General features: G+C 42.4%; 1 pseudogene; it reads left to right on the top strand.

Annotated features, from left to right (window-relative positions):
• Nucleotides 1-3899: 3899 nt before the first annotated feature.
• LOC147980308 (uncharacterized) lies at nucleotides 3900-4437 on the top strand (annotated as a pseudogene).
• Nucleotides 4438-21228: the final 16791 nt, after the last annotated feature.

Genomic DNA, 21228 nt, shown 5'->3' with positions numbered 1-21228 from the left:
ATGACTTATACATGTTCCTATGACTATGATATTATGCAACTCTCGAATACCGGAGGAACACTTTGTGTGCTACCAAACGTCACAACGTAACTGGGTGATTATAAAGGTGCTCTACAGGTGTCTCTGATGGTACTTGTTGAGTTGGCATAGATCGAGATTAGGATTTGTCACTCCGATTGTTGGAGAGGTATCTCTGGGCCCTCTCGATAATGCACATCACTATAAGCCTTGCAAGCAATGTTACTAATGAGTTAGTTGCGGGATGATGCATTACGGAACGAGTAAAGAGAATTTCCGGTAACGAGATTGAACTAGGTATCGAGATACCGACGATCGAATCTCCGGCAAGTAACATACCGATGACAAAGGGAACAACGTATGTTGTTATGCGGTTTGACCGATAAAGATCTTCGTAGAATATGTAGGAACCAATATGAGCATCTAGGTTCCGCTATTGGTTATTGACCAGAGATGAGTCTAGGTCATGTCTACATATTTCTCGAACCCGTAGGGTCCGCACGTTTAACATTCTGTGATGATTTGTATTATGAGTTATGTGATTTGATGACCGAACTTTGTTCAGAGTCCCGGATGGGATCGGGGACATGACGAGGAGTCTCGAAATGGTCGAGATGTAAAGATCGATATATTGGATGGCTATATTCGGACATCGGAAAGGTTCCGAGTGATTCAGGTATTTTTTAGAGTACCGGAGAGTTACAGGAATTCGTATTGGGCCTTAATGGGCCATACGTGAAAGGAGAGAAAGGCCTCAAGGGTGGCCGCGCCCATTCCCCATGGACTGGTCCAAATTGGACTAGGGAAAGGGGGCGCCCCCTTCCTTCCTTCTCCTTCTCCCTTCCCTTTTTTCTATTCCATGTGGGATGTGGAATCCTACTAGGACTAGGGAGTGACTCCACACTTTGGGCGCGCCCTATGAGGGCCGGCCTCCTCCACCCTCCATCCTTTATATACGTGGCCATGGGGCACCCCATAGACACACAAGTTGATCACTGATCTTTTAGCCATGTGCGGTGCCCCCCTCCACCATAATCCACCTCGGTCATATCGTCGTAGTGCTTAGGTGAAGCCCTACACCGGTAGCTTCATCATCATCGTCAACACGCCATCGTGCTGACGAAGCTCTCCCTCGACACTCTGCTGGATCGTGAGTTCGTGGGACGTCATCGAGCCGAACATGTGCAGATCGCGGAGGTGCCGTACTTTCGGTGCTAGGATCGGTCGATCGTGAAGACGTACGATTACATCAACCGTGTTGTCATAACGCTTCCGCTTACGGTCTACGAGGGTACGTAGAAAACACTCTCCCTCTCGTTGCTATGCATCACCATGATCTTGCGTGTGCGTAGGAAATTTTTGAAATTACTACGTTCCCCAACATGAATAACAGATTTGATTTGTATTTCCTTGACCCCGCCGGAATCATATTTTTCAACCCGGTCTGCTCCCCGCTTAATAACTTTATCTTTGGTAGATTGAAATTTGCCCGCCTTCGTACGACCCTCTGGCACTGGTAAACCCAGATATTTATCATCAAATCCTTCACTTGAGATCTGAAGGATAACCAAAATGGACACCTGATCTTCCAAAGCAACTCTTTTCCCAAATAAAATGGAACATTTTTCTGGGCTTAACAATTGGCCTGTACCCTCCTCATAAGCTGTCAAAATACCTTTGACGGCCAAAACTTGATCCACAGAACCCTTAAAAAACAAAAGGTTGTCGTCAACAAATAATAAATGAGAGATAACTGGAGCATATTTGTTCAACCAAAAATCTTGGATCACCTTGCCTAAGCCCACGCGACGGATGAAAAGACTCAAGTAACTGCCCATTAAATTGCACTAATTTTTTTATTGATGTAACACACGCCATAATCCACTTTATCCAAGTTGGCGCAAAGCCATACGCTCCAAGCATGCTTTCCAGAAACTTCTAGTCCACACGATCATAAGCTTTAGCAAGATCCAACTTATATGCACAATATTCACCACGACTATCTTTCAATGTATTCAATGAATGCATACATTCAAAAGTGATGAGAGCATTATCTGAGATTAATCTTCCAGGAATGAAGGCACTTTGTGTAGGAGAAATCATACCATCCAAGAGGGGACTCATTCTATTTACGATGCACTTGGAAATAATTTTATATATGACGTTGCATAGGCTAATTGGCCAAAAATCTTTCATCGATTGGGGATTCTTCACTTTAGGAATAAGAACAATGGTAGTATCATTAATCCCTTCGGGCATATTTCCTGAAAGAAAAAATTGCTGGACGGCACGAACGATATCTTCCTTTAACAAACCCCAGTTCCTCTAGAAGAATCTGGCTGGAAACCCATCAGGTCCTGGCGCCTTCAAAGGCCCAATTTGGAAAAGTGCATCACTAATTTCTTGCTCAGAAAATTGTTTGCATAACTCCTCATTCATTTCATCATTCACCAACGGTTTCACAAGTGGAATACGATATGGGTTAACCGTATGATCACAACAGTAAAGGTTATTGAAAAATGAGTTAGCAATACCTTTGATTTCATCCATATCCTGAGACAGAGATCCATCGCTTCTTCTAATAGCAGAAATATTCTTCTTCTTCTTCGCTCGCCAAGTGGCTTTCCTATGATTTTTTTGTATTCCTATCCCCCATCTCATTTTGTCCAAACATGATCTCTGATTCCACATAATTTCTTCCTTTATTAGGAGCTCATCCATTTCTGATAGTATTTTCTTCCTCTCCTCTATTGCATTATGATCATTTCTCTTAAATAGCACATTTAACCTGTTATGAGCAGCTTCAAGCTTTTTTGGCAGATAGCCTATGTGAACCTTACTCCAACCATGAAGAGATTTCATCATCTTGTCCAAATTATTTGCCACGTCTCCCAAATCATTAACGTGCGAACTTTTGTTCCAACACGATTCAGTATGCACTTTAAACTCCGCCTCCTCTCTCTCCAGTACGCTTCATATTTCAACTGTTTAACAAATGGACCGGAGCGAGAGACACCCATCAATTCAATAAGAATAGGGCAATGATCAGATCTGGAACTGATAATATGAGAAACCTTGCAGTCGGGAAAAATAGAAGACCATTGAGGACAAGCGACTGCACGATCACCAGTGTAGACCTTATTCTTATGGTACTTTATACAACCTTGTGTTAAATATAACACCTTGAAGGTAATCACTAGGTGGTGTAGACCTCACAGCCGTGAACAAAGTTATATATTGACATCAATGCAATCCATAAGATATGTGCAAAAATCAAAAGTAGTCATATAATTTTTAAGCATAATCAACATGTAGCAATTAAAAATTGCATCCATAAAAACATGTTGACATTCATAAGCAGACATTACATAGTACTATGTTAGAAAATACTAACAAACACATATGTACAAAAACTGAAAAGGCCAGAAGCTAATCAGAAAAGAAAACGAAAAATAATGGCAATAGGCCAAAAACAGGATAGCCTACTACCCTGGCCAAACCACCTTTTCCTTTTCTTTTTGATTCTTTTTTTTTCTTTGATGCTCGTACAACATGGGCTAGTGCCCACCAGCCAACTAGGCCCAGCGTGATGGCTGTCCACCAGCCCATACGCACGCCCGGATATGGAGGCGACGGGATGTTTTTTGTTCCCATCGACTAGTCGTCCTGATCCATCTTGAGCGACGGCTAGTGGAACCACTACCACCAACCTCCGCCATTGGCGGCTGGCTCACGGGCGCGAGGTTGAAGGCCCAGGCGCAGCGTCCTCCTCGGAAGAAGATCCACCAGGAAGGTGCGTCCCAGACGCGACGCCATTGGAGTGGCCATTGGCTAGTCAGAGAACTACCGCGCGGCTGTGCTGCAGCACGGCCCGCGATACTATGTGCCAGCGGCGGTGCGTCGATGGGCCGGACGAGCTGCTCGCCCCGTTGTCGAAGATGTCCTTGAGTGTAGCAATCCATGCGGGGAGGCGCAGCCCGAGGCTAGCGCTCGACGATCAAGCCCAAGCGGCTACCGCCTCCTGCGTCGGCGTCAGAGATGGAAGATGCGGGGAGTCCGGCTGTGCGGGCTCCACGGGCGGCACGTGTGGTGCAGGTTCGGCCTTCTCCTGGTCCTCGTAGTCCTAGACGTCGTAGTCCTGCGGTGAAGACGGCGGCAGAGTCACGCATGGCCCCCAGCCGCGCACTGGGCACGGACGCGGTGGTGAGGGAGCCGCGTGTTACGGCTCAACGCCTACGGCGTCGACATCCATTGCTTTGTCCGCGGGCTCCATTACCTTGTCCGCGTACACCATTGGAGTGGCCGGTCCGGCAAGAATCTAGGCTGGGAGCGGCGGCACCGCTGGCATGTCCGGTTTAGGTGGAACACCAGAAGGCCCGGCACCGTCGCAAGCACCAGGTCCTCGGGCGCCATGCGTAAGACGTGGGTCACATTGACGCCCTCCATAGCGACGAAAATGGTCCCGTCGGCCTTCCAACCGGCGAAGATCACTGATGTCTACTACACAACCTTCTTCTTGTAGACGTTGTTGGGCCTCCAAGTGCAGAGGTTTATAGGACAGTAGCAAATTTCCCTCAAGTGGATGACCTAAGGCTTATCAATCCATAGGAGGCATAGGATGAAGATGGTCTCTCTCAAGCAACCCTGCAACCAAATAACAAAGAGTCTCTTGTGTCCCCAACACACCCAATACAATGGTAAATTGTATAGGTGCACTAGTTCAGCGAAGAGATAGTGAAACAAGTGGTATATGGATAGTAGATAAAGGTATTTGTAATCTGAAATAATAAAAACAGAAAGGTAGCAAGTGATAAAAGTGAGCGTAAACGGTATTGCAATGTGTTGAAACAAGGCCTAGGGTTCATACTTTCGCTAGTGTAAGTTCCCTCAACAATAATAACATAATTGGATCATATAACTATCACTCAACATGCAACAAAGAGTCACTCCAAAGTCACTAATAGCGGAGAACAAATGAAGAGATTATGGTAGGGTACGAAACCACCTCAAAGTTATTCTTTCCAATCAATCCATTGGGCTATTCCTATAAGTGTCACAAACAGCCCTAGAGTTCGTACTGGAATAACACCTTAAGACACAAATCAATCAAAACCCTAATGTCACCTAGATACTCCAATGCCACATCAAGTATCCGTGGGTATGATTATACGATATGCATCACACAATCTCAGATTCATCTATTCAACCAACACAAAGGACCTCAAAGAGTGCCCCAAAGTTCTACCAGAGAATCACGACGAAAACGTGTGCCAACCCCTATGCATAGGTTCATGGGCGGAACCCGCAAGTTGGTCACCAAAACATACATCAAGTGGCACGCGGTATCCCATTGTCACCACAGATATCCACAGCAACACATACATCAAGTGTTCTCAAATCTTTAAAGACTCAATCCGATAAGATAACTCCAAAGGGGAAACTCAATTCATTACAAGAGAGTAGAGGGGGGAAGAAACATCATAGGATCCAAATATAATAGCAAAGCTCGCGATACATCAAGATCGTATCATCTCAAGAACACGAGAGAGAGAGAGAGAGAGATCAAACACATAGCTACTGGTACATACCCTCAGCCTTGAGGGAGAACTACTCCCTCCTCATCATGGAGAGCACCGGGATGATGAAGATGGCCATCGGTGAGGGTTCCCCCCTCCGGCAGGGTGCCGAAACAGGGTCCTGATTGACTTTTGGTGGCTACGGAGGTTTCTGGCGGCGGAACTCCCGATCTATCTTGTGTTCTGGAAGTTTTAGGTCACGTGGAGTTATATAGGCAGAAAAGGCACATCAGGGGAGCCACGGGGGCCCCACGAGGCAGGGGGCGCGCCCTAGGGGGGTGGGTGTCCCCCCACCCTCGTGGGCAGCACCCGTATCTTCTGACGTGGGGTCCAAGTTCATCAGGTGTGTTTCCTTCCAAAAATAACTTCTCTAGTTGATTTCATTCCGTTTCGACTCTGTCTGATATTCCTTTTCTTCAAAACACTAAAATAGGCATAAAACAACAAAGCTGGGCTGGGCCTCCGGTTAATAGGTTAGTCCCAAAAGTAATATAAAAGTGGATAATAAAGCCCAATGTTTCCCAAAACAGTAGATAATATAGCATGGAGCAATCAAAAATTATAGATACGTTGGAGACGTATCAAGCATCCCCAAGCTTAATTCATGCTCGTCCTCGAGTAGGTAAATGATAAAAACAGAATTTTTGACGCGGAGTGCTACTTGGCATAATTTTAATGTAATTCTTCCTACTTGTGGTATGAATATTCAGATCCATAAGATACAAGACAAAAGTTCATATTGACATAGAAATAATAATACTTCAAGCATACTAACTAAGCAATTATGTCTTCTCAAAATAACATGGCCAAAGAAAGCTATCCCTACAAAATCATATAGTCTGGCTATGCTCCATCTTCACCACACAAAATATTTAAATCATGCACAACCCCGATGACAAGCCAAGCAATTGTTTCATACTTTTGATGTTCTCAAACTTTTTCAATCTTCACGCAATACATGAGCGTGAGCCATGGACATAGCACTATAGGTGGAATAGAATGGTGGTTGTGGAGAAGACAAAAAGGGAGAAGATAGTCTCACATCGACTAGGCGTATCAACGGGCTATGGAGATGCCCATCAATAGATATCAATGTGAGTGAGTAGGGATTGCCATGCAACGGATGCACTAGAGCTATAAGTATATGAAAGCTCAACAAAACAAACTAGTGGGTGTGCATCCAACTCGCTTGCTCACAAAGACCTAGGGCATTTTGAGGAAGCCCATCATTGGAATATACAAGCCAAGTTCTATAATGAAAGATTCCTACTAGTATATGAAGGTGACAACATATGAGACTCTCTATATGAAGAACATGGTGCTACTTTGAAGCACAACATATGAGACTCGCTATATCATGGTGCTACTTTGAAGCACAAGTGTGGAAAAAGGATAGTAGCATTGCCCCTTTTTATTTATTTTTTATTTGGCCTTTCCTTTATTTATTTGGCCTTTCTTTTTTTATTTGGCCTTTCTCTTTTTTTTGGGACAATGCTCTATTGAATGATGATCATCACACTTCTATTTATTTACAACTCAATGATACAACTCGATACTAGAACAAAGTATGACTCTATATGAATGCCTCCGGCGGTGTACCGGGATATGCAATGAATCAAGAGTGACATGTATGAAAGAATTATTAACGGTGGCTTTGCCACAAACACAATGTCAACTACATGATCATGCAAAGCAATATGACAATGATGAACCGTGTCATAATAAACGGAACGGTGGAAAGTTGCATGGCAATATATCTCAGAATGGCTATGGAAATGCCATAATAGGTAGGTATGGTGGCTATTTTAAGGAAGGTATATGGTGGGTTTATGGTACCGGCGAAAGTTGCGCGGTGCTAGAGAAGCTAGGAAAGGTGGAAGGGTGAGAGTGCGTATAATCCATGAAATCAACATTAGTCATAAAGAACTCACATACTTATTGCAAAAATCTATTAGTTATCGAAACAAAGTACTACGCGCATGCTCCTAGGGGGATAGATTGGTAGGAAAAGACCATCGCTCATCCCCGACCGCCACTCACAAGGAAGACAATCAATAAACACCTCATGCTCTGACTTCGTTACATAACGGTTCACCATACGTGCATGCTACGGGAATCACAAACTTCAACACAAGTATCTCTCAAATTCACAACTACTCAACTAGCATGACTCTAATATCACCATCTCCATATCTCAAAACAATCATCAAGCATCAAACTTCTCTTAGTATTCAACACACTCATAAGAGAATTTTATTATTAATCTTGTATACCTAGCATATTAGGATTTTAAGAAAATTACCATGCTATTTAAGACTCTCAAAATAATATAAGTGAAGCATGAGAGTTCATCTATTTCTTCAAAATAAAACTACCACCATGCTCTAAAAGATATAAGTGAAGCATTAGAGCAAATGACAAACTACTCCGAAAGATATAAGTGAAGATCAATGAGTAGTCGAATAATTATGCAACTATGTGAAGACTCTCTAACATTTAATAATTTCAGATCTTGGTACTTTATTCAAACAGCAAGAAAATCAAAATAAAATGACATCTAAGAATAGCAAACATCATGTGAAGAAGCAAAAACTTAGGATCAACCGATACTAACCGATAGTTGTTGAAGAAGAAAGGTGGGATGCCAACCGGGGCATCCCCAAGCTTAGATGCTTGAGACTTCTTGAAATATTATCTTGGGGTGCCTTGGGCATCCCCAATCTTGAGCTTTTGTGTCTCCTTAATTCCTCTCATATCACGGTCTCCCTAAATCTCAAAAGCTTCATCCACACAAAACTCAACAAGGACTCGTGAGATAAGTTAGTATAAACCATTGCAAAAACCTTATCACACTCTACTGTAGCAAATCACTAAAATTATTATTCAACATTGCATACTAAATTCCTATGCATATTTAATGGTCCTATCCTCAAATAGAATCATTAAAGAAGCAAACATATGCAAACAATGCAAACATAATAGCAATCTGCCTAAACAGGATAGTGTGTCAAAATGCTGCAACATCCATACTTCCATAGCTCCAAAAATTATGACAGAAAATTCCCACTTTATTAGATTTATCAGAGCTTAATATGCAAAAGGTTTCAACATTTTATCACATTCTTACTTTTCTAGGAAATTATTGCAACAGCGGTAAACTTTCTGTTTTCAAACAGCAACATGTATACTTGTAACATAGGCATAGTAAAGGCTATCAATGCCACTTTTATTGAAATAAAAGATGAAAAACATTGTTCTAAATAACAGAAAGAAAATCCTAACAAAATAAATTGACGCTCCAAGCAAAACACATATCATGTGGCGAATAAAAATATAGCTCCAAGTAAAGTTACCGATGAACGAAGACGAAAGAGGGGATGCCTTCCGGGGCATCCCCAAGCTTAGGCTCTTGGATATCCTTGAATATTACCTTGGGGTGCCTTGTGCATCCCCAAGCTTAGGCTCTTGCCACTCCTTATTCCATAGTCCATCGAATCCTTACTCAAAACTTGAAAACTTCACAACACAAAACTTAAAGTAGAAAACTCGTGAGCTCCGTTAGCAAAAGAAAACAAAATACCACTTCAAGGTACTGTAATGAACTCACTCTTTATTTATATGGGTGTTATACCTACTTTATTCCAACTTATCTATAGATTATAAACTATTTTACTAGCCATAGATTCATTAAAATAAGCAAACAACACATGAAAAACAGAATCTGTCAAAAACAGAACAGTCTGTAGTAATCTGGATCAAACGTATACTTATGGAACTCATAAAATTCTCAAATAAATTTCTAGACCTGAGGCATTTATCTATTAATCATCTGCAAAAAGAATTAACTAAATAGCACTCTCCAAATAAAAATGGCAGCAATTCTCGTGAGCGCTAAAGTTTCTGTTTTTGACAGCATGATCAACAAGACTTTCCCAAAGTCTTCCCAAAGGTTCTACTTGGCACAAACACTAATTAAACACATAAAACCACATCTAAACAGAGGCTAGATTAATTATTTATTACTAAACAGGAACAAAAAGCAAGGAACTAAAATAAAATTGGGTTGCCTCCCAACAAGCGCTATCGTTTAACACCCCTAGCTAGGCATGATGATTTCAATGATGCTCACATAAATGATAAGAATTGTAACATAAAGAGAGCATCATGAAGAATATGACTAGCACATTTAAGTCTAACATGCTTCCTATGCATAGGGATTTTGTGAGCAAACAACTTATGAGAACAATAATCAACTAGCATAGGAAGGTAAAACAAGTATAACTTCAAAACTTTAAGCACATAGAGAGGAAACTTGATATTATTGCAATTCCTACAAGCATATGTTCCTCCCTCATAATAATTTTCAGTAGCATCATGAATGAATTCAACAATATAACCAGCACCTACAGCATTCTTTTCATGATCTACAAGCATATAAAATTTACTACTCTCCACATAAGCAGAATTCTTCTCATGAATAATAGTGGGAGTAAACTCAACAAAGTAACTATCACGGGATTGAAAATTGAAATAAAGATGACAAGTTTCATTATTATCATTATTCTTTAAAGCATACATGTCATCACAATAATCATCATAGATAGGAGGCATGCTTTCATCATAATAAGTTTGCTCATCAAAGCTTGGGGGATAAAAAATATCATCTTCATCAAACATAGCTTCCCCAAGCTTGTGGCTTTGCATATCATTAGCATCATAGATATTCAAGGAATTCATACTAACAACATTGCAATCATGCTCATCATTCAAATATTTAGTGCCAAACATTTTATAGATTTCTTATTCTAGCACTTGAGCACAATTATCCTTTCCATCATACTCACGAAAGATATTAAAAAGGTGAAGCGTATGAGACAAACTCAATTCCATTTTTTATAGTTTTCTTTTATAGACTAAACTAGTGATAAAACAAGAAACTAAAAGACTTGATTGCAAGATCTAAAGATATACCTTCAAGCACTCACCTCCCCGGCAACGGTGCCAGAAAAGAGCTTGATGTCTACTACACAACCTTCTTCTTGTAGACTTTGTTGGGCCTCCAAGTGCAGAGGTTTGTAGGACAGTAGCAAATTTCCCTCAAGTGGATGACCTAAGGTTTATCAATCCGTAGGAGGCGTAGGAGGAATATGGTCTCTCTCAAGCAACCCTGCAACCAAATAACAAAGAGTCTCTTGTGTCCCCAACACACCCAATACAATGGTAAATTGTATAGGTGCACTAGTTCGGCGAAGAGATAGTGAAACAAGTGGTATATGGATAGTAGATAAAGGTATTTGTAATCTGAAATAATAAAAACAGCAAGGTAGCAAGTGATAAAAGTGAGCGTAAAAGGTATTGCAATGTGTTGAAACAAGGCCTAGGGTTCATACTTTCGCTAGTGTAAGTTCCCTCAACAATAATAACATAATTGGATCATATAACTATCCCTCAACATGCAACAAAGAGTCACTCCAAAGTCACTAATAGCGGAGAACAAACGAAGAGATTATGGTAGGGTACGAAACCACCTCAAAGTTATTCTTTCCAATCAATCCGTTGGGCTATTCCTATAAGTGTCACAAATAGCCCTAGAGTTCGTACTAGAATAACACCTTAATACACAAATCAATCAAAACCCTAATGTCACCTAGATACTCCAATGTCACCTCAAGTATCCGTGGGTATGATTATACGATATGCATCACACAATCTCAGATTCATCTATCCAACCAACACAAAGGACCTCAAAGAGTGCCCCAAAGTTCTACCGGAGAATCACGACGAAAACGTGTGCCAACCCCTATGCATAGGTTCATGGGCGGAACCCGCAAGTTGGTCACCAAAACATACATCAAGTGGCACGCGGTATCCCATTGTCACCACAGATATCCACGGCAAGACATACATCAAGTGTTCTCAAATCTTTAAAGACTCAATCTGATAAGATAACTCCAAAGGGGAAACTCAATTCATTACACGAGAGTAGAGGGGGAAGAAACATCATAGGATCCAAATATAATAGCAAAGCTCGCGATACATCAAGATCGTATCATCTCAAGAAGACGAGAGAGAGAAATCAAACACATAGCTACTGGTACATACCCTCACCCTTGAGGGAGAATATACTCCCTCCTCGTCATGGAGAGCACCGGGATGATGAAGATGGCCACCGGTGAGGGTTCCCCCCTCCGGCAGGGTGCCGGAACAGGGTCCCGATTGACTTTTGGTGGCTACGGAGGCTTCTGGCGGCAGAACTCCCGATCTATCTTGTGTTCTGGAAGTTTTAGGTCACATGGAGTTATATAGGCAGAAAAGGCACATCAGGGGAGCCACGGGGGCCCCACAAGGCAGGGGGCGCGCCCTAGGGGGGTGGGCGCGCCCCCACCCTCATGGGCAGCTCCCGTATCTTCTGACATGGGGTCCAAGTTCATCAGATGTGTTTCCTTCCAAAAATAACTTCTCCAGTTGATTTCGTTCCATTTCGACTCCGTCTGATATTCCTTTTCTTCAAAACACTGAAATAGGCATAAAACAGCAAAGCTGGGCTGGGCCTCCGGTTAATAGGTTAGTCCCAAAAGTAATATAAAAGTGGATAATAAAGCCCAATATTGCCCAAAACAGTAGATAATATAGCATGGAGCAATCAAAAATTATAGATACGTTGGAGACGTATCAAGCATCCCCAAGCTTAATTCCTGCTCGTCCTCGAGTAGGTAAATGATAAAAACAGAATTTTTGATGCGGAGTGCTACTTGGCATAATTTTAATGTAATTCTTCCTACTTGTGGTATGAATATTCAGATCCATAAGATTCAAGACATAGTGCCGCGCGCCGTGCGGTGATTCTCGGGCTGGCCAATGGGCACTCCAATGGAGTCACGCCCGGGACACACCTTCCAGAAGGATCTTCTTCAGAGGAGGAGGATGGTGCGCCGGGGCCTTCTACCTCGCGCCGGTGAGACAGTCGCCGATGGCGGAGGTTGGTTGTTGTTGTGCCTCTAGCTGGCCGCGGTAGTGGATTGGGGATGATTTAGTCTATGTGACCGAGATGTCCGTCACCTCCCTTATCCATCTACTCATGCGTACATGCTATGAATTAGGACAACTCCAGCGCACGACCCCAAACGAACGTCCATGTTGACCAGATTCTGTCCTTTTGGGTAGGGTAATGGGGTCGTGTCCGGGAAATTTCTGGAATGCGGCGGCCGTGCGCCCAACGCACGGACGCATTCCGTTCACGTACATTTTTCTTTGGAAGCACATATCTTTTTTTCATCATTGATTTTTGATACATGGAAATACATCACCAAATTTTGACTAGAAAATTAAGACCAAAGAAAACAAGAACCACAAGAATACATTTTAGAAGATACCCAACTTCCATAACTGCTCCTATAAGTTGGATTAGTGCTATCTCGATGCATCCATTGTTGATCTGCAGAGGCTCGATCTTGCATGATTCTTTTTTCTTCGAGTGTAAAGAAGTAGACATTGCTTCCTCACATCTATTCTCCTGTCTAGCCTCTATTCTAGCAACAAGTGCACTAGTCTCATCTCTAGACTCCATGCTAGCTAAAAGTGCACGAACATCTACTAAATTGCACTCTATCAATATATGGATGTACTCTTCTTCCCAATACCAAAACTTGCATCCATTCTGCACAATCAAATTTTAAGTTAGCACAACTAGTCAAATCCGAGAGCACAACCGAAGCTAAAAGTAGCACATGCCCTGTTGGTTGAGCACTTGATGAACACCCATCCGGAATGTTCCAGCGTTGTAGACACGCGGTGCAAGACCTTCTTTGGGCAGTCGTCGCACTCAATGAGTGGCAACGGTGCACCGACGAGATTTTGGTCTAGCACCGAGCCCGGTCGACCGCCATTCATGTATCTGCCGGCGAACCACCAACGGTGTAGATTCGAGCGGCTAGAGGAGGAGTCAGTACCTGCATGCGGCCTTGCAGCCTTGCCGGGGCCTTCTGGCCCGGTGCTCGGACAGTCCATGGCACGGTGCGGCCTCCCACAGCCGGGCGAGCTCAAACTCGACCGGACCCGCTCCAAATTCGGCTGCCGAGTGCGCAAATCAGGTGGCCCGTGGTTGGGTAGGTCGGTGGCGTTGAGGGAAAGGGGGCTGGGCAAGCACGCGCCCGAGCTGCACAACTGCAATGGCAACGGCAGCGACAGTGAGTGGCAAGAGTGGAGGGGGTGCGGCTGGAAGGGGGAGGGGCGGATAGAAAAAGGGATCCATGTACCACCGATGGGCGGCCAGGGGATGACACACGCACACGGACCGTTCGTCCGCGCATTGTCTGTTTCACCTCAAAAGCTGGCCAAACTTGGTCTGGGAATGGGTTGAAAGAGGACATAAAACGGACAAAATCTTTTTGCATCCGCGCGCTGGGCCGTTTGGTATGTCCGTTCTTTCCAAACGGACGCACCCAGACAGGATAGGGTCGCGCACTGGAGTGGCCTTAGCAATCACTAGGCCTGGTTGACTAGTCGGGCTCTAGCCCATGCTGTACAAGGAGCAAAAAAAGAATAAAAACGAAAAGAGAGAAGGTGGCTTAGCCACGATAGTGGGTTGTACTGTTCTAGCCTATTTCCATTACTTTTCAGTTTCTTTTCTGATTAGCTTTTGGCCTTTTCAGTTTTTGTACATAAGTACATAAGTGTTTGTTAGTATTTTCTAACATAGTACTATGTAATGTCTGCTTATAAATGTCAACATTTTTTTATGGATGCAATTTTTAATTGCTACATGTTGATTATGCTTGAAAATTATATGACCGCTTTCAATTTTTGCACATATCTTATGAATTGGATTGATGGCAATATATAACTTTGTTCACGGCTGTGAGGTGTACACCACCTAGTGATTACCTTCAAGGTGTTTTACTTAACACAAGGTTGAACAAAGTACCATGAGAATAAGGTCTACACTACTTGGTAGTGATTACCTCAAAGCAAAAAATGAAAGCACCCATATTATGGCATGAAAATAGCCATACGAGTGTCTACGCCACTTCGTGGTGATTACCTCTATGTGTTCTACAAAACAAAGATCTACGCCATTTATGGTGATTATCTTTTGTAGAAAGTCATATTTTGGGTTGTTTAGACTTTTCCTAGACCTTTATATTTGAATCAAGCATTTTATTTTACACAGAATTAATTTACATAAGTGTAAATTAATGTGCATGATATTTTCATGCAGGATGTGGCCGACATATCCAAGAAGGAATTTGTTGAGCTTGCCATTGATGGCAGAAACTATCTGACCTGGGCCATGGATGTCAAGATTAACTTGGCGGCCAGGAATCTGATCAGCACTATAACCACACCTGCTCAAGGTGCCCCCGCTATCATAGATACGACAAAGTATGCTTCTTTGCGCCTCATTCGACACCACCTTGATCCTACTCTAAAAGAAGAGTATATGATGGAGGAAAGTCCTCTATCATTGTGGAACTCCTTAAAGGAGTGTTATGATCAACAAAGGTCGTTGATGTTTCCTGAAGCACAAAGAGAATGGCCACTTGTCCATTTCCAGGATTTTAAGTCCGCTGTAGCATAAAATTTTGTCATGCATCAAATCAAATCTAAGTTGAGACTCTACAATAGTGCAGTTTCCGATGCGGATCTCATTGAAAAGACACTTTCAACATTCCATCCTAATATAACGATCTGAAGGAAATATGCCGTAAAGGCAATTATAAAGTTGTTATTTATATTTCCTTATATCATGATAAATTTTTATTATTCATGCTAGAATTGTATTAACTACAAACTTGATACATGTGTGGATACATAGGCAAAACATAGTGTCCCTAGTAAGCCTATAATAGACTACCTCGTTAATCAAAGATGGTTAAGTTTCCTAACCATAGACATGTGTTGTCATTTGATGAACGGGATCACATCATTAGGAGAATGATGTGATGGACAATACCCATCTGTTAGCTTAGCATAATGATTGTTAAGTTTTATTGCTATTGCTTTCTTCATGAGTTATACATATTCCTTTGACTATGAGATTATGCAACTCCCGAATAACGGAGGAATACCTTGTGTGCTATCAAACGTCACAACGTAACTAGGTGATTATAAAGATGCTCTACAGGTATCTCCAAAGGTGTTTGTTGGGTTGGCATAGATCGAGATTAGGATTTGTCACTCTGAGTATTTGAGAGGTATTTCTGGGCCCTCTCGGTAATGCACATCATAATAAGACTTGCAAGAAATGTGACTAATGAGTTAGTTGCGGGATGACGCATTACGAAATGAGTAAAGAGACTTGTCGGTAATGAGATTGAACTAGGTATGAAGATACCGACGATCGAATCTCGGGCAAGTAACATACCGATGACAAAGGGAATAACGTATGTTGTCATTACGGTACAACCAATAAAGATCTTCATAGAATATGTGGGAACCAATATGAGCATCCTGGTTCCGCTGTTGGTGACCGGAGAGGTGTCTTGGTCATGTCTACATAGTTCTCGAACCCGTAGGGTCTGCACGCTTAACATTCGATGACGATTTTGTATTATATGAGTTATGTGATTTGGTGATCGAATGTTGTTCGGAGTCCCGGATGAGATCACGGACATGATGAGGAGTCTCAAAATGATTGAGAGGTAAAGATTCATATATAGGATGATAGTATTCAAACACCGGAAGTGTTCTGGGGGTACCGGGTACGTATCGGGTCACCGGAAGGGGTTCCGGGCAACCCCCGGCGAGCTATATGGGCCTAATGGGCCAAGAGTTGGGCATACCAGCCCCAAAAGGAGCTGGTGCGCCCCCTATAGGCTGAATAGGAGAAGAAGGAAAGGAAGGGACGGGAGAAGAAAAGGGAAGGATTCGCCTCCCCCTTTCCTTCCCCTCCTCCCTCTCTTTCCTTCCCCCTCCGATGGATATGGAAGGGCGAGGCCTACTTGGAGGAGGTGCCCAAGTAGGATTACTTCTACTTGGGGCACCCCTTGCAGCCCCTCTCCCTCTCCCACCTATATATATATATGTGGGGGGGGGGGTTGGCACCGCAAGAACACAGAACATTGATTCCTAGCCGTGTGCGGCGCCCCCCTCAACATTTTATGCCTCCGGTCATATTGTCGTAGTGCTTAGGCGAAGCCATGCGCGGATCACTTCACCATCACCATCACCACACCGTCGTGCTGACGAAACTCTCCCTCGACACTTTGCTGGATCAAGGGTTCGAGGGACGTCATTGAGCTGAACATGTGCATAACTCAGAGGTGTCGTATGTTCGGTGCTTGATCGGTCGAAACAAGAAGAAGTTCGACTACATCAACCGCGTTGTCAAACGCTTCCACTTTTGGTCTATGAGGGCACGTGGACACACTCTCCCCCTCTCGTTGCTATGCATCTCCTAGATTGATCTTGCGTGAGCATAGGATTTTTTTTGAAATTGCACACTACGTTCCCCAACAGTGCCATCCGAGCCAGGTCTATGCATAGATGATATGCACGAGTAGAACACAAAGAGTTGTGGGCGGTGATCGTCATACTGCTTACCACCAATGTCTTATTTTGATTCAGCGGTATTGTTGGATGAAGCGGCCCGGACCAACCTTACATGACCATGTTCATGAGACCGGTTCCACCGACAGACATGCAACTAGTTTTGCATAAAGGTGGCTGGCAGGTGTCTGTTTCTCCAACTTTAGTTGAATCGAATTTGACTGCGGCCGGTCCTTGTTGAAGGTTAAAACAACAAACTTGATAAATCACCGTTGTGGTTTTGATGCGTAGGTAAGAACGGTTCTTACTAGAAGCCCGTAGCAGCCACGTAAAACTTGCAACAACAATGTAGAGGACGTTTAAGTTGTTTTTGCAGGGCATGTTGTGATGTGATATGGTCAAGACATGATGTGATATACGTTATTGTATGAGATGTTGATGTTTTGTAAAAGTTATCGGCAACTGGCAGGAGCCTTATGGTTGTTGTTTTATTGTATGAAATGCAAACACCATGTAATTGCTTTACTTTATCACTATGCGTTAGCAGTAGTTGTAGAAGCAATATTGGCGAGACGACAATGACGCTATGATGGAGATCAAGGTGTCAAGCCGGTGACGATGGAAATCATGACGGTGCTTTGGAGATGGAGATGAAAGGCACAAGATGATGATTGCCATATCATGTCACATATTTTGATTGCATGTGATGTTTATCTTTTATGCATCTTATTTTGCTTAGTACGGCGGTAGCATTATAAGATGACCCCTCACTAAAATTTCAAGGTATAAGTGTTGTCCCTGAGTATGCATCGTTGCGACAGTTCTTCGTGCTGAGACACCACGTGATGATCGGGTGTGATAGGCTCTACGTTCACATACAACGGGTGTAAGACAGTTTTGCACATGTGGAATACTCGTGTTAAACTTGACGAGCCTAGCATGTACAGACATGGCCTCGGAACATTGGAGACCGAAAGGTCGAACATGAATCATATAGTAGATATGATCAACATAGAGATGTTCACCATTGATGACTACTCCATCTCACGTGATGATAGGACATGGTTTAGTTGATTTGGATCACGTATCATTTAGATGACTCGAGGGATGTCTATCTAAGTGGGAGTTCTTAAGTAATTTGATTAATTGAACTTAATTTATCATGAACATAGTCCTGATAGTAATTGCATATCTATGTTGTAGATAAATAGCTCGCGTATAGCTCCCTTGTTTTATTTTTGATATGTTCGTAGAGAAAAACTATGTTGAAAGATCTTAGTAGCAGTGATGCGGACTGGGTCCGTGATCTGAGGATTATCCTCATTGCCGCACAGAAGAATTATGTCCTTGATGCAACGCTAGGTGATAGACCTATTGCAGGAGCAGATGTAGACGTTATGAACGTTTCACAAGCTCGGTATGATGACTACTTGATAGTTTAGTGCACCATGCTTTACGGCTTAGAACCGAGACTTAAAAAAAATTTGAACGCCATGGAGCATATGAGATGGTTTAAAGAGATGAAAATGATATTTTAGACTCATGCGCGTGTTAAGAGGTATAAGACCTCTATAAGTACTTTGCCTACAAGATGGAGGAGAATGGCTCAGCTAGTGAGCATGTGCTCAGAATGTCTGGGTACAACAATCACTTGAATCAAGTGGGAGTTAATCTTCCAGATAAGATAGTGATTGACAGAGTTCTCTAGTCACTATCACCAAGTTACTAGAACTTCGTGATGAACTATAATATGCAAGGGATGACGAAAACAATTCCCAAGCTCTTCGCGATGCTGAAATCAGTGAAGGTAGAAATCAAGAAATAACATCAAGTGTTGATGGTTAACAAGACCACTAGTTTCAAGAAAAAAGGAAAGGGAAAGAAGGGGAACTTCAAAAAGGAATGGCAAGCAAGTTGCCACTCCCGTGAAGAAACCCAAAGCTAGACCTAAGCCTGAAACTGAGTGCTTCTACTGCAAAGGGAGTGGTCACTAGAAGCAGAACTACCCCAAATACTTGGCGGATAAGAAGGATGGCAAAGTGAACAAAGGTATATTTGATATACAGGTTATTGATGTACTTTACTAGTGTTCATAGTAGCCCCTGGGTATTTGATACTGGTTTAGTTGCTAAGATTAGTAACTCAAAACGTGAGTTGTAGAATGAACAGAGACTAGTTAAGAGCGAAGTGACAATGTGTGTTGGAAGTGATTCCAAGGTTGATACGATCACCATCGCACACTCCCTCTACCTTCGGGATTAGTGTTGAACCTGAAATAAATGTTATTTGGTGTTTGCGTTGAGCATGAATATGATAAGATCATGTTTATTGCAATACGGTTATTCATTTAAGTCAGAGAATAATTGTTATTCTGTTTACATGAATAAAACCTTCTATGGTCATACACCCGAGGTGAATGGTTTATTGAATCTCGATCGTAGTGATACACATATTCATAATATTGACGCCAAAAGATGCAAAGTTGATAATGATAGTGCAACATATTTGTGGCACTGCCGTTTAGGTCATATTGGTATAAAGCGCATGAAGAAACTCCATGCGGATGGATTTTTAGAATCACTTGATTATGAATCATTTGATACTTGCGAACCATGCCTCATGGGCAATATGACTAAGACTCCATTCTCTGGAACAATGTAGCGAGCCACTGACTTATTGGAAGTAATACATACCGATGTATGCGGTCCGATGAGTGTTGAGGCTCGCGACATGTATCATTATTTTCTAACCTTCATAGATGATTGGAGCAGACATGGGTATATCTACTTAATGAAACACAAGTCTGAAACATTTGAAAAGTTCAAAGAATTTCAGAGTAAAGTGGAGAATCACCATAACAAGAAAATAAAGTTTCTACGATCTGATCATGGAGGCGAATATTTGAGTTACGAGTTTGGCCTTCAATTTCAACAATGTGGAATAGTTTCACAACTCACGCCACCTGGAACACCATAGCGTAATGGTGGTGTGTCCGAACATCGTAACCATACTTTATTGGATATGGTGCAATCTATGATGTCTCTTACCGATTTATCACTATCATTTTGGGGTTATGCATTAGAGACAGCTGCATTCACGTTAAATAGGGCACCATCTAAATCCGTTGAGACGACACCGTACGAACTGTGGTTTGGCAAGAAACCTAAGATGTTATTCCTTAAAGTTTGGGGTTTTGATGCTTATGTGAAAAAGTTTCAGCCTGATAAAGCTCAAACCCAAATCGGAGAAGTGCGTCTTCATAGGATACCCAAAAAGAAACCATTGGGTACACCTTCTACCATAGATCCGAAGGCAAGATCTTTGTTGCTAAGAATGGATCCTTTCTAGAGAAGGAGTTTCTCTCGAAAGAAGTGAATGGGAGGAAAGTAGAACCTGATGAGGTAATTGTACCTTCTCTCGAATTGGAAAGTAGCACATCAGTGAAATCCGTTCCCGTGATGCCTACACCAACTAAAGAGGAAGCTAATGATAATGATAATGAAACTTCGGATCAAGTTACTACTGGACCTCGTAGGTCGAACAGAGCATGTTCCGCGCCAGAGTGGTACGGTAATCCTGTCCTGGAAGTCATGCTATTAGACCATGGCGAACCTACGAACTATGAAGAAGCTATGATGAGCCCAGATTCTGACAGATGGCTTGAGGCCATGAAATCTAAGATAGGATCCATGCATGAGAACAAAGTATGGACTTTGGTGGACTTGCCCAATGATCGGCAAGCCATTGAGAATGAATGGATCTTCAAGAGGAAGATGGACACTGATGGTAGTGTTACTATCTACAAAGCTCGACTTATCACAAAAGGTTTTCGACAAGTTCAAGGTGTTGACTACGATGAGATTTTCTCACTCATAGCGATGCTTAAGTCTGTCCGAATCATGTTAGAAATTGCCACATTTTATGAAATCTGGCAAATGGATATCCAAACTGCATTCCTTAATGGATTTCTTAAAGAAGGGTTGTATATGATGCAACCAAAAGGTTTTGTCGATCCTAAAGGTGCTAACAAAGTGTGCATACTCCAGCGTTCCATCTATGGACTTGTTAGCATTTTAGAGTTGGAATATATGCTTTGATAAAGTGATCAAAGCATATGGTTTTACATAGACTTATGGTGAAGCCTGTA

The sequence above is a fragment of the Triticum urartu genome, chromosome 3A (genome assembly GCF_056163025.1).
Source record: "Triticum urartu cultivar PI428250 chromosome 3A, HENAU_Tu73, whole genome shotgun sequence".
Taxonomy (NCBI): Eukaryota; Viridiplantae; Streptophyta; class Magnoliopsida; order Poales; family Poaceae; genus Triticum; species Triticum urartu.
The sequence above is the reverse complement of the archived record's forward strand: the minus strand, read 5'-3'. Positions and strand labels throughout refer to the sequence as shown.